Here is a 14,829-nt window from a genome sequence, read left to right as displayed (position 1 = left end):
CTCTGAAACACTTCCCACATGGCGAACACAAGACAGCTGCAGAGCTGAGCCTGACTAGTCAAGCTGAAAGGTGTGACTGTTTGCAAAGCAGAAACAGCCCAGTGCCACACACCAGCCCTTACCAAACATACACAGATCACATACCTGCTTTCAAATGCAGGCAATTCAGCCTCACTTTCCAAAAATAGTTACATGCAAAACTACTCGGGAAGCCACATGATGTTTGCAACGGATTGGCAACCAATTACTAAATATGATGACTATTTCAGATTATGTTTTCAGTTAATTTAACTGTATATTTCTATAACTTTATAATCATATAAACTTGACTTTTTAAAGTAACACTAAAGAAAGTGAATTTTACATTTTAAAGTAATCTTCATTGGATGGACAGAAAGAGAATGCTAATCAGAAAAGGAAGTGTGTGTGAGTGCACAGTCTGACTGTAGCTGGCAGATAAGACAGTGTGGATAAAAACACAGCTATCCCAGGACCAGGAACTCGTATCCTGCCCGTGAGCATCACACGCTGCGCCTGATGGCCCATCTGCTACAAAGCATTTCAGTAATTAACCTTTGACCCCAATCACGACGCTATGCGGCGGTTATGTGCCGACTGGACATTATCACTCCAACTATGAGTCAGCTCATTAGCTCCTGAGTCATCTACTTGCTCATCATTTATCTAACGTGTGTCATACAGCAGAAATTACAGCCTGGTCGACCTCTCATTACATTTTGAGAGAAGGAGCAGGACAAAGAGGAATTTATAGATGGTGAATGTTATTGTTTCTTGGCCCAGTTTGTTACCCCCAGATTTGGATTCATGCAAGAATCCTGAATCTGGTTTTGTTTAAGAATCCTGAGTCTGGTTTTTTGCATTCATTCTGGATCTGGTTTTGTGTAAAAATCCTGGATCTAGTTTTGATTAATAATCCCGGATCTGGTTTTGTGTAAGAATCCTGGATCTGGTTTTGTGTCGGAATCCTGGACCTGACCTTGTGTAAGAATCCTGTTCAAGTTAGTTGACTCCTTATCAGGGGAATAAATAAGATTATGTCGCGGCATGATACAGTCGGATCATTCATTTGTCCTCTCAGTAAAGCTAAAGGACAGCACTTGAGTCCTATTTTGTTTATTGTGCCCGATGCCATTGCTGATCTTTAGGAAACAATGATTCAATGCAATCTGCTGACATTGTAATAAAATAGCGATTACAGCTAGCTGGGCCTATGGCAGGTCCCTACGCAGAACAGTGACAGGCACAAGATTGTTTTCCCCCTCACTGACTCCGGTTCCATGACCATTACCGACTGGTTCTCTCATTCTTCCCTCCTCTCTTCTCCACTCTGTGCTCTCACTCTCAACCCCAGTTTGCATCTTTTAAAAGACTGAAACGGGTGGAGACAGGCTAAAAGCTGGTGTTGCTGTACACTTAAAATGAGCATCTCCCACACACCCATGCTTCAAGATACACTATTATCGTCCTTTTCCAAGTCTGGGCCCGTACACTGTTTCGCACACACACAGTGACTGACAGGGCATGTTATTATGTGCCACATGAATGAAATCTACATTACTGAAGATTATCAATAATAAAGCTCAATTAAGGTTGACCTCGCAGCACTTAAGGTCTTTTGCTTTGTTCTTGTGGTAAACACTGGGTCTGACTCAACCCATGTCTTTGTCTATTCTAGCGAATCGCATTCCTTACCTCGGAGAAAGAACGCAGCTCAGGTCACTGCCAGAATCCACGCAGGGCTAATGTCAGATTCCTTTAGAGGGAACATTTCTACCATGCACCACACAAAAGAAAATATTTTTTTTATCCTCTAGTGCAAGCGAGGCTCCTTACTCTTGCCAATCAAAATGCTGGCTGGTAGTACACCGAAGTCAAGTATCAGGAGACAGAAGCTGTGCTACATAATCTGGTAGAATGAGCATACAGGAGTCTGACTCAGACTGAAATGACCCCTGCTTGGGAGAGACCACACAATGACCGCATCTGCTCGTGGTTTCCTGATTGGCCTTCCTCTGCGTACCGCAAACAGGCCCAGTGGGCGGTTCTGACATACAGGCCATAAATGAACACTCACTTATCTCAAGCATGCAAAGAGAAACAATATCTACCTATCACTCAACCAATCAAAATACAGGGAAAAGGGTCACATGTGCAAAATTATGATACCATCTGTCAAGCTTTATAGTGATCTCCTGAGACTGACTTCACTTCCGCTCTGTTGCTGTCCAAGGGCACCCCAATCTCTTGCTAGGGCTCCCACAATTCAGTGGACTGCAAACACTTCCTGTGATTGTGCATTTGGAGTTATCAGAAGCGAGCAAATTACCAAAACTCGCCACTAATGGGAACAATGTTTTCAAATGCTATTTTAAAAGAGATAAATTTAAAATACATATATATTTTTAAGTATGACATTGAAAGCTAATAAGAAGTAGGCCTAAACCCTTGCTAACCATCTGGTGTAATTGCTAGCAGGTTATCGCAACCTTCGTTGGCAGCCCAGAATGTTTTTTTTTCCCAAGATAGATAGCTAAATAGCTCCTGTTTTAAAGTCTGTAAAATCAAGTTTAATTACAAAATAGATCATTCTAATTAAAAAAATTAATTACCAGCGCCTCCATGCATTGACCTACCTCCCCCCTTAGCACCTCCAGGAAAAAAATCCCAGCACCACCACAGGAAGAGGCACCCAGGGTGTGGCTAGCTTTCTAGATATGCCTGTATCAACATGGCTTTCCATACATTCTTGCACAATATAGGCTAATATAGGCAAGGAGTAAACAAAGGCAAGATGGCAAAATGTAAACTAACAGGCTAAATTATCTGCTGAGCTAGCTACTGTAAGTCACTGTAGATAAGAGCATATGTGTTATTTAAAGCTAAAGGGTCTGGCACACAATAGATCTAATGAATCTCTTAAACAGTACTAACTGGCCTCATGTATTTTGAATTTTGCAATACTGCTGAATAGACCTTGCTCATGTTGAATGATAGAAGCAGATAATCATGAACAAAAGAATCTTGGGAAAATCTGATAAAATGACAATTTGTCACTTCATTGTTTCCTTGACAACCATCACTCTTCAGAGAAAGCTTTGCATGGGGTAACAATAGTATCTACGTGGAGTGGAAATGTCAGATGCTAAGCAAGCACTAGAATGAGTCAACGCTAGTCTGTCCTCACAGCTGCAGCTACAGCCGTAACAAAGGCAGACTGAACACATGACCCAGCCTGCAGCTGCCAGGCTCAACGCCGGTGATCCAATTACCCAATTAACTTTAAGGGACAGCCTTAGTTACCAGAGAAACGTGTCAACTTAAAATAAACTCAGTTAAGGCGAGCGCTTCCGTTTCTCTCCTTGCCGTACTTTGAATGTGCAGCACGGAAGAGCAGGCTAAAATCACATTCCTGCATTGAAAACAAGCAAATGGCTCAGTCTCTGAGTTCTCATGAGACAACTTTTAAGATTCAAGCTTCAAAGATGAATAATACATTACTCATTAAACACTGAAAAAGAAATGACAAATGAGGATTTGAAATAAAATGGTGTGTTTTGAGCGGAAGGAGAGCTAGACAGTATCGTATATATTCGATACCACTTAGGTGTTCTGTGTTGTGCGTAGTAGGCCACAGTAGTTGTAAATCAGAGTAATAGTAGTAAAGTAGTAAAGTAGCAGTAGTAGTAGTAGAATGAAGGGTCCAGGTCACATGTATTTTTCTAGAAGGCAGTGTAGAAAAGGCAAGCGATGATCCTGTGATGAGTCACAGCCTCCTGCACATTTACACTGGCATGGCACTCAGTGGCTCGGAGCCTTCTAACTGACACAACCGCCAATATGAGACGGCATGTATCGACCAATAGTGCTTCACAATAAGTATAGGAGATGGTGCTTCCCAGCCAATAGTGTTCCACAATAAGTACAGAAGATGGCACGTGCCAGCCAATAGCATTTTGCAATATGGTGCGTGACAAAGGACAAAAGAGTTAGAATGGCAGGTGAAAACACAAATCACAAGCTCCGTCACATAAGCATGTTTAACTGGGACTGCAGCTACTCCCAGCAGCTTCCACGGCCTGAACGAGAGCAAAAGGATGAAACGCTGCCCTTATTCGGGCAGCGTGTCCGATTGACAGAGCGGAGATGGGCGCGTCTCTGTGGGTTTGTGGCCCTATGCGTACAGAACAATGCTATCTCCACACCGCACCAGCTAACGCAAAGCCCTGCTCGTTTTGGTCTTTGGCTTTAACAGCGTGTTCAAGTCCACGGGGCCACGCTGGCTCAAATGGGCCCTCCTTCGTGCTGCAAGCGGCAGTATAGGGCCACGCTGCTTTCAGCCACACACTGGAGCTCAGTGAATGTAAGAATCTGAGCATGTGCAGTGTGCCTCTTTCACTGTGTGAGCCACACACTGGAGCTCAGTGAATGTAAGAATCTGAGCGTGTGCAGTGCGTTTCTTTACTGTCTGAGCCACACACTGGAGCTCAGTGAATGTAAGAATCTGAGCATGTGCACTGTGTACACTACAAACACACCAGATTCTGATATCTATCTCGCAACATGGGGTACAAATGAGCTTACGGTAGATGCAAATTAAATTGAAGTGTATTTCCCAGAGTTTCATTTGTATGGGAAGACAGCGCTGCTGGATAATGTAACTGTACCTTTTTAGTGACACTCTGTACCTTTAATATTTTAAATCATTTGTAAATGGTAATTACATTTTTAGTCACGTAGCCTAATTCACAATCAGCACCACATTATGTTTCCAATGTAATTTGCCCATCACTGATAATATGCCGCAATAAACTGATATAATATTAGCCCTGGCGACCTGCTGCAATACACTCAGCAGCACGCTTTACATTAGTTCATTACCTGTACAGGAGCTAGATTAACTAGCTAGCCATGCCGATGATCATTTTAAAGCCATGACACCAGTAAATTGGCAGTCACCAAGCAATCACGCCTGCAAGCATTAAAACAGCAAATGGTGATGAAATGATTGGTCAAGGGCAAGATGCTGTAGGAAGGTTTTATTTTTTTTTGCCCACCACCAAAGTGTGACTGTGCCCCCCCCCCTCCCCTTCCCAAACAAGCCTGCTTCATAAACATTCTCACCGCCATCCTTCCCTTTTCCTCCTGAATCTGCAGAATTTTCGGCACAGTGTAAATCCTGTACAGTAAGGTCACCGGCACACAGACTTCCCCTCAAACCCCTGACACTGAATCACTACCCAAATGGGAAAACGCACGAGGACACCTCGTGTCCCTGTTTGGTTTGGCACAAACCTCAATTTGCACCCGTCATATGAAGGACCTGAAGCCAACAACATGTCCCTGAATTGCTTGGGGCTTTCTTTTCTAAAAAAACAGTCCCTTGTCCTACCGTATGAGGTCAAGGACCCCAGAAGGAGGTCTTAAGCAGCGCAATGGATTATAATTCAGACTCCAGACGGTACTCAAAGGCATTTTTATGCAATCGTCAGTTTAGGGAGCAATCAAGGCTTGTTACACTGCACACTGGAGCTGACCCACAAGCTGCGCTGAACTGCATTTCTGGCATGTTACACAGAAAGCCAGCTTAGTGTAGAGGTCGGTAAAACAATATTTAATTTCTGCTATTATTCATCTGCTTGTCAGAGGCTCTTGCCCAGGGCAGTTTAAATAGCTCCAGATCAGCATATTGTCCATTGACCCAGCTGGATCTTTACGGAAGCAGCTCGTGCTAAGCAAACAACAGCAGTGCCTCACCAGCTAAATGAACCTGCGACGTTTCAGTTACTACCCTTAACATACCAACAGAGAGGTAAGCATTTCAAAGGGAAAAATTCCAGTTCCTTCCATCTGGATGGCAGATTAATTTTATTCAGGGAATGCGTTTGAACTCATAGTGATAATAAATTTGAGATATTTAAGTTCTAAGCATCTTTACCATATGGACCAGGTGAACTGACATGGCCCAGGTATGGTCTGCCTGTGCTTTTCAAAAACACACAAGCGGCACAACAGAGAACAAACAAGCTCAGCATATAGGCTACATAAGGTGCTGTGTGTGTTACCATTTTAATAGCAATACACTATTAAAAAACAAGAGAAACATGAAGATGGATCAATGGAATGGAAAGAAAATACAAAGAAAATATCACAAAGAAAGAAAGGAGATCGAAAGAGTAGAACGCAGACAGGATGTAAGGGACACAGAAAATAATAAATGAGTGCAGAGCAGTGTTTCTCTCTCTGGATCGAGGGTGAGTAATCCCTACCCAAAAATAATTCTGCCACAAAGGTTCAGAAAGCACCTGAATTAAGATCCTCACTTGAAACCTAGAAGATTTTGTTTTCTCTTATACGTCTCACTTGATTTCCCCTACATTGTTATTCTTTTTGACATTTTAAATAAAGTTTGTTTCCGAAATGATGTGGCTCAATGTAAATATGAGGGAAACTGCAATTGGCCGCAGCAGAACGTCAGCTCAAGGATGGGTCTGATTTCTGGAGCCAGCCATCACCAGACTGAGAAAAGGAAGTGTGAATATCTAGACACTGTCCAACATCCATCCATTATGTAACCTGCTTATTCCTGGTCAGGGCCACAGCAGGGGGTGGGGGTGAGCGGGGGGCTGGAGGCTATCCCAGCATGCATCGGGTGAGAGGTAGAAACATACCCTGGACAGGTCACCAATTCATTGCAGGGCCATTGTTCAAAACGTAAAACTTTAATGTTACAAATCATACGCAATTAAAAGAGTGAAATATGTCAGTTATAGTTTTGAGATAATCCAAACTGAGGGAATAAATGGAACAAACCACTGCTGAAAGAAGGAATCTTATCCTCAAACACAACTGCTCAGAATCAACTGCATGAAAAACCCCTTTGATGAACTACCATGGTATGGGCCAAGCAATAATTTTAGAGAAGAACTCCGGGGTGTTTTTGTCCTGTCAAAATTAGAAACAAATAGGCCTATTCCATTTTCCCTCAGGTACTATTTTTAATGGTTCAGTAGTCTGAGGTGATACACTGTGCAGGTCAACTGGACATGTGGCAGATTAGCAGATAAAAATCATGCCCACTAATACAGACCCAGCAGCTTTGCCAAAATTTTTCACAAGGTCCTCATTATAAATTACGTAAAGGGAACCGTGATGGGAAGTTCAGTGACAAAATGCATCCCCATGGCTCCACATCATGCTTTTCCCATGTTTCAAAACTAAGCTACAAAATGAACGTTTTACCCAAGACAATTCAGACCGACACTTTTTTAATGTGCAACACTAGGCTTCTTTTTAAACCTCTGAGAATTATGACCATTATAAGGAATGCTTGCATAAGTGTGTATATTAAAGCATCACAAAGACAAGGCTAGATAGATACAAGTCAAATAGTTCACCACCTAGCTTCCTCTGTCCTTTCCACTGCCAAACAACATCTGATTCCTTTTGAAGTGTTTCAGGAGTTGTTACTCTCTCTGAAATCAGATTTACTTGTTGTAGTAGTGCAGGACACTACGACAAAGTCTTTATGTGATAATGAAAATCAAAAGCCTTAATGCTACTCTTCTAAATACAGAGCAGAGTCAATGTCCATTCATAAAGGGAGAGCATTCAGCCAGACAGGGCCAGCTATCCCATGGTGCACTGCTCCATGGTATTAGCCTTTAAAACTCAAATAACAAAGGAAGTAAACGATTTTGAATCGGCAACCAGATAAGAGGTGCCCTTAATTTGTCATTCTCTCCATTATCCAGTGGGGGTTTCCCTTTTAGACAGAAAACAGTGAACAGGCCTAACAGAAGACAATCCAAACCAGTTTGTTACTCATTCACTGAGATGTCAGGTGAGCCCCCTAGGCCTCGAGAATACCTCTCATTCTGCTGATCGGGGCAAGCACGTGACTACCGGCCCCCTCTGCTGGGCTGGAGGGTGTGAGGGTGCAGACACGTCCCTGTGCAGCCTGCAGAAATCCCAAAGCTTTGCAGCACAGTTTAGCGCAGTCCAGCGCAGTCCAGCGCAGTCCAGCACTACAGTGCTCCACTCAGAATACCCACAAAACACAAATAACAAAGGAAGTAAACCATTTTGAATTGGAAACCAAATAAGGGGTATTCGTAATACACCATTCAAAGACCTGGAGAGCCTCACTCTCCCGCATGCTAAGCAGCTCTCAGCCACAGGCTGTCCATTTCCGTTAACTTCACAACTGCGTGATGTAGCTACACCTGTGAAACCACTGGAGCTCTGCAGAACGCTGCCACTGCAACTGGTCAAACACCTGAGCTGTTTAACTCTGTCTACTTTAAGCACTGTTTCACAAAAAGGGCTCTCTGCTGCACCACAATACCAACAAAACTGCATTAAAACACACCATAATCACACAAAAGGGAAGAGTGTGTCTAATCCCTAACTTCTACAGAGAGGTTCACATATCGCCTTCTCCATCTTCACTGAACACCCCACACCAGGTGGACTGCAGAGTTCCACACACCCCCTTCTTCATATTCACTGAACACCACACACCACCTTCTCCATATTCACTGAACACCACACACCACCTTCTCCATCATGAACACACCCCATCTTCCTTTCACTGAACACCACAGACCACTTCCCAATTCCTGACACCACACAACTCCTCTTCACTGAACACCACACACAACCTTCTCCATTCATGACACACACCTTCTAATCACTGAACACCACAGACCACCATGTCATTAGAACACACCTCAATCACTGACCCACAGACCACTTGCCTAATACTGACCACACCACCTTCCAATCAGAACACCAACACTGCAGACTGCTGTTCCAGACAGGCTGGTTTCCGCCTCCTGCTGCATTATTAAAGGGAACTTACAGGATGGACACCCCTCCTCAGATCAGTTTACAATGAAAACACACTGGGGCTTTGTGTCCAACTGAAACACTGCTAGGGCTCTCCTGATAGAGCTGAGTACCTAACAGTTACAGGGACAGAAATCGTCTATGTGCACAATCTGGTGGCCTAGGCCTAGTCATAAAAACTAGCGTCTCACCTGAGGTTAAATATGGACTATGATTAATCAGAAATGTCAGTCCAAAATGACAGAAATAGGGTTCATCTTTGAAATCAGTGGCAAAGTCGACTAAATTCATTGAGAAGCTATGCTCTTGTTCTCTATGATGGATCAGCCAGCCACATCTTCTGGCATTAATCTTGTAAATAGACCTACTATAAGCTACATCACTATTAGTAGGTGCCACAGACACTACCATTAGTTTTAGCCTCCTTTATAGCTGCAAATTCCCTTCATGTTGATATTATACAAACTTAATCTTCTGTATGAAGCAAAATCTGTGAGAAGAGCAAACATCTGTAATTGAATCATTTCCCCAAACGCAAAGTGAGCCATAGAAAAAAACTCTATGAAATTATGCCCCTTCACTGAATTAGTTGAAGGATGCAACATTCAGAAATAACTGCTGGCAATTATAACTACAGGAGATACTTACAGGAAGTCAACGACTGAACTTCTCAATCTTGACTGTTCTACAATGAAACTCACTTTATTCCCTGTCAATCGTTTATGGTATTCCCTCACTTATTTTGCCTTGTTGAGATTCTACCTGCACATTTAACATTCTTATCCTCCATTCGCATTTCATCTCACCTGCAACCACAATCTGACAGGTTATCCATCATTAACGCACATGGTACGAGCTTTTAGACTGGGCCTGTCACACGCTATTCACCATCCCAAGGCTCGCCAAATAGCACTATGCTGTAGGACTACATCTGTCCAGCAACAGCCAAAAAAATAAAAAAATAAATAAAGAGTATGAAACATTTCCCCACCTCAAAAATATTTAATATTGGAGGGTTTTATGGTGTTGTTTATTAATTAATAAATGTGTTCACTTATTTATTTACTTGGCTACATTCAGAAAAAATATATCCAAGGTTTTGTTTCTTTTTAAATTCCAATGGATGTCATCTGTCTTGGTGTTAACATTAGCTGATTTGCAATTGAAACGGGAAGAGGAGAAACAAAAAAAAAAAAAACTTTTGTTGACTTTAAAAAGAACAACTTCACGATTAACTGACATTCCGAGAAGAGAAACGTTTATTTAAAAAAATAAACGAATTATTACAGTCTGCAGTCTATACTTTCTTGCCCCGTCATGGTGCTGAATTACAAGAAAACTAAGTATGAAAAATATTGTTATAATTGATGTAATTTATTTAATTTTATGTCCACTCATCTGGACTGCATGCTGTTTTAGCAAAAAGAGGGAAATATGCCATACTGCAATGTCATTTTCTGACCTTGGTTTCAAAACGACACATTTAAAATTCTCAGTCATGTATGAAGGGATCTGGCATAGGCTATTAAAAATGGGGGTGACTGGAATTTAAAGGTTTTAGAGATTATACATTTCCAATTTACTGAAGCAAACAATAATTCATTATGACAAAAATGAACGAAAGTAGCAGACTATTATTGTGCCCACTAGGCTACCGCTAGCCGTGCTCATTATGACTGTCTCAGTCAAGACAAGTGTACTGTATGTACTGAAGCTCTTTCAGAAATTATCTGGAGTTCAAACAGTCTAGCACTCGTTAGCGTCTGTTTGTAATTAGATACTCGCGGGATGCCAATGATTTATTTGAATGAATAGTTAGAACCCGTAAGATGCTCTAGCTAGCCAATGTATTTTTAAACTTGCACGCAATTCTCACGAAACACTGAAGCTTGACCTAACACACAGCTCGGTAGCCAGAGCATAACGCTCTTTCCAGCTATGTAAAATTCTGTCAACTGTACCGCTATTATTATCTCCATGGTCATCTACCTACATTGCAAATGTTTCGGAATGCTGTTAAGCTTAGGTCAATTATGTGACAAACAAAACATATCAATATAGCTAACATACAGACTATACATATTAATTCCAAAAGCTCCAAATGGTCTAATTGTTCTTCAGAAAGGTAACCTACATAGATGAACACACCGCGCAAATAGATCGTAATTTCTTACCAGAAATGTAGTGTTAAGCATGTCTTCTGGCTGGACACAGGAAGAAATCTGGTGGTCTTTTCACTGTTTCAGTCAGGTCTGAAACGGTTTCCGACAAGAGCTAGCCTACTCGTGAAACAGCTGACCATTAAAACCCCAAAAACCGTTTATGTTTCCGAAGGGATTCTGCAGGTTGACAGGCGCTAAGTACGGAAGACCGGTTAAAGTGCTGTGTTTGCCCGTTCCTTAGATGCAGCTGGACGATCGCTCCTCCTTGCAGCAAGAATGGACCAGAGTAAAGCCGAATGTCCGGAGTGGATCACTGCGCGTGATTGTGGCACGGAAGAAAAATCACTCGGTCGGTCCTTCCTGACTGAGCAGGCAGCAGGTGCGATAAAAAAAGAAAGAAAAAAGTATAATAATAATAATAATAATAATAATAATAATAATAATAATTCCCAATCAGCCCAGGACAGGAGACTGTCAGTAGTACCAGGCGTATAACAATTATTAATTATATCGCAACGCAATGGGATGGTAAAAATTGGTTTGACACATTATTTTACTTCATGCACCTAAAGTAATAATGACTGATCGAAGGGCTGCCTTACTTTTAAGTTTTCAAATATCTTATCGACAAAATACACCTGCATAGCAGACCAGCGCCACTCCATAGTACAATATATTTCGGTCTATCTCCAGTGGGTAGGCGCGAGTCAGTTACAGCACGTGGTCACCCAATGAATAAGTATTTCCCATTTCTCTCCATCTATTTTTATCGCATGCAATTTCATTGTCAAGGAAATAACCCGCCTGCTCCATCAGAAAAGCAATTTTGTGCCAAGTGCTCAAGTGTCTGAGTCACAGTGCCTGCCGCACACACAGTCCCCACCTATAGGCCCAGTCCTTCCTATCCAAAGCGAGAGATCATAGGAGAACCAGCGTCCTGTATTCAGCTGCATTGTGCTCTCCAATGGGAAACATCTGATGAGAATATTAAACAGGATAAGAATACATATTTCATAAATAACACTGTCAACATATTACTGCATTGCAAGCCAAACAGTTCATATTAATTACATGCACTTTATGATTAGCTAATGATATATGAATGATTAACAAGTATACACATTATATTAGTGGGCCAATTACAGTAGGCATGTGCTTTGGCCAGTATGTATATTGAAATTGAACAGATTATTTTATTTATTCTTATTTAAATCTAATCGTTTTGACTTATTTTTACTAACTTCTCTAAGTTTGTAAAAGGATTCAACAGAAACACACAGGTCTGTAAAGGGCTTTAACAGTAGCATACAGGACTGTAAAGGGTTTTAACAGGAACACACATGCAGTTTGCACACTATGCCCCCAACTATAAAACCTACTTGTCAGGTCCCCCCCTCCTCTCTTGCTGCACCCCAAAGCCCAAAACAATCATCAAGACCAGACCCATATAATTATACTACAGGTCCTCATTAGCCCTCTGATTTGTCCATCACTGCTGTCCATTTACCTTAATCCTAATGAGGTTAAGGACACAGGTACAGTATGAAGGGAATGGCATCCCTTCCAATGTACCAGCCCAACACCCACTCTGTTAGAAGTATAATCCCAAGCAGAATGTACCTTTTCCAATGGCTTTAATATATGCGGTGCGTGTTAACAGCAAATTACCACACTAAATTATTTTTAAAAAACCATGGATTGTGTCCATGTAGGTTGTGTGTGCCATTACAACACAAACTAGACTTATGCATTCCTACCAATACCTCATAGCGAACCCCCAAATAGCAGGCACATGAGGTAAAGAAAACTCCCATCGGGGAGAAAAACCCTCAAACTGAGGTGAGAAAAAGCTCTTCGATGGGAAGAAATCTTAGAAGGAACCCGACTACAGTGGGGGAGCCCATCCTGCACTGACCGGCCTGCTGTGAAGTAGCAGTAAAATGGATGTAACAGAAATGTAATAAAGGATCAATCACAACAAATAAAATGGGTTGAGCAGGTCACAGTTGAGGTAATAAATTAACAGCTGCGGTAATAAACTGCAAAGGTAACGTAGAACAGGAGCAGCAGACATAACCCTGCTGGCAGGCAGTCCGCTGTGTGTTTGTTAAAGCATGGAACCGGCTCTATTTTTCTTCTGTGATTTTTTGGTGATACGCAACAGAGAGACCAATTTGTCAAACCAGGAGAGCAAAATGAAATATGTTATTAACGGTGGTTCTTAAGTTTTGCAGAGTCAGTTTTGCATGTGCGATTTGCAATTGTGACATAGCGCTGTCATTTTCTAAACATTACTACAAAATAAGGTGCTAAAGGTTAGGTTTAACAGCTCTAAATAATAAAAAATTACAACGTACAGAATGTATCAATTAAACTGATTAAACTTTATCGACTCAATACACCACCCAGTGAAAACTTTAAGAACAGGCAGTGGCTAACAGCAATGTTTCAATCACAGTGCTTTTACTGACACCTAGTGCTGAGAATTTAGTACTACAATCTTTGAACAATGATAAGTGGTTCCAATTGCTCTATCTATTCCCCCTTCGCGGGTGAAGTCGTCATTTCAATTCTCATTAAGGTGTACTGCCGGATAAACCCTGTGGACATCATAGGTCTAATTTCTGGGGGGAAAAATGAAACACTGATTAGTAGTAAAAAATGTGGCTTAAATTCACTTATGGTAACATTAATATTTGGAACATCATCACTATCACCTTCTAGGTGGAGGTTTTCAACAGGGAAGAATATATTTACATTCGTTGACACTATGCATATTTAACAGGGAACATAATTACCCAGTTTTGTTAATCCAATATTGTGGTGAAGTATTCATATTTTCATTTGTTATAATTTTTTAAATGTTTGCTCCATTTCTACACAAATTCATACATAGGTTAATCTGCTTTTTAATGCTATATAAGCAGGGATTTTATAATCATAATTTATAATATTATGAATCTTTACATCTGTATAAATCTAATTCCACTTTTTCTTACACGCTGTAGCAGATCTGGGTCAAATGCATATTTGTTTTAGATTCAAATACTTTTCTATGCTTTACTGATCTTGTCCGGTGTATAGGAACCAATGAAATACTCTCAAAAAGTAGCTAGAGCAGGTGGCAGTGGGTAGCACTCACAAGTAGGTCCTGGATTCGAATCCCTGCCTGGGCCTTTCTGGGTGGAGTTTGCTCGGTTTCCTCTGGGTACTCTGGTTTCCTCTCACAGTCCAAAGACATGCAGGAAGGCTAATTGGAGACTCTAAATTGCCCATAGGCATGCGTGTGTGAGTGAATGGTGTGTGTGCCCTGCGATAGATTGGCAGCCTGTCCAGGGTGTATTCCTGTCCAATAAATGCTGGGATAGGCTCCAGCACCCCCCACGAACCTGACCAGGAATAATACTAGATAATGGATGGATGGATATAACTGGGATGTGTTACAAACTGCATATGTGTGCTTGCTATCTGAACAGCAGTCATGGTGAGAGACTCAAAATAAAAAAATTTCGCAGTTCAAAAATTGTGATAAGTGTCTTTTGGTTCCTAATTATTAATTAATAATGAATAAATATACTCAAAGTACATTATATATTCCCAGAATGGCACCTACAGAGTCTGCCACTGACCTGTACCCACACACAAACACAAACACAGGTACACACAGCAGTCCTTTTACTTCACATTGCAACACATTCCTTTAGCTTTATCCAGAGAGACTTGCTGTAACCACTGCCTGTGTGAACTCAAGTGGAAATACCATGGGACGCCTTCCTACCGCTCCCTTCCCCGCATTTAG

The 14,829-nt window shown here is 41.5% G+C and overlaps 1 protein-coding gene across 8 annotated transcripts in view; it reads right to left on the bottom strand.

Annotated features, from left to right (window-relative positions):
• The window catches only part of LOC135241338 (oxysterol-binding protein-related protein 6-like), a 109,645-nt gene that overhangs the window by 32,757 nt on the left and 62,059 nt on the right, over nucleotides 1-14,829 (bottom strand). For 2 of the 8 annotated variants that reach the window (XR_010325974.1, XM_064311606.1), the window contains exon 1: nucleotides 11,043-11,388. The exons of 1 other annotated variant lie outside the window; for it this stretch is intronic. The gene's annotated coding sequence lies outside the window, so the exon portion shown is untranslated. Of the gene's footprint in view, nucleotides 1-11,042; nucleotides 11,389-14,829 lie in introns of those variants that run through there. 5 more of the 8 variants (XM_064311608.1, XM_064311607.1, XM_064311609.1 and 2 more) reach the window with 3 other exon arrangements.

Source organism: Anguilla rostrata, chromosome 15 (assembly GCF_018555375.3).
Source record: "Anguilla rostrata isolate EN2019 chromosome 15, ASM1855537v3, whole genome shotgun sequence".
Classification (NCBI taxonomy): Eukaryota; Metazoa; Chordata; class Actinopteri; order Anguilliformes; family Anguillidae; genus Anguilla; species Anguilla rostrata.
The sequence above is the reverse complement of the archived record's forward strand: the minus strand, read 5'-3'. Positions and strand labels throughout refer to the sequence as shown.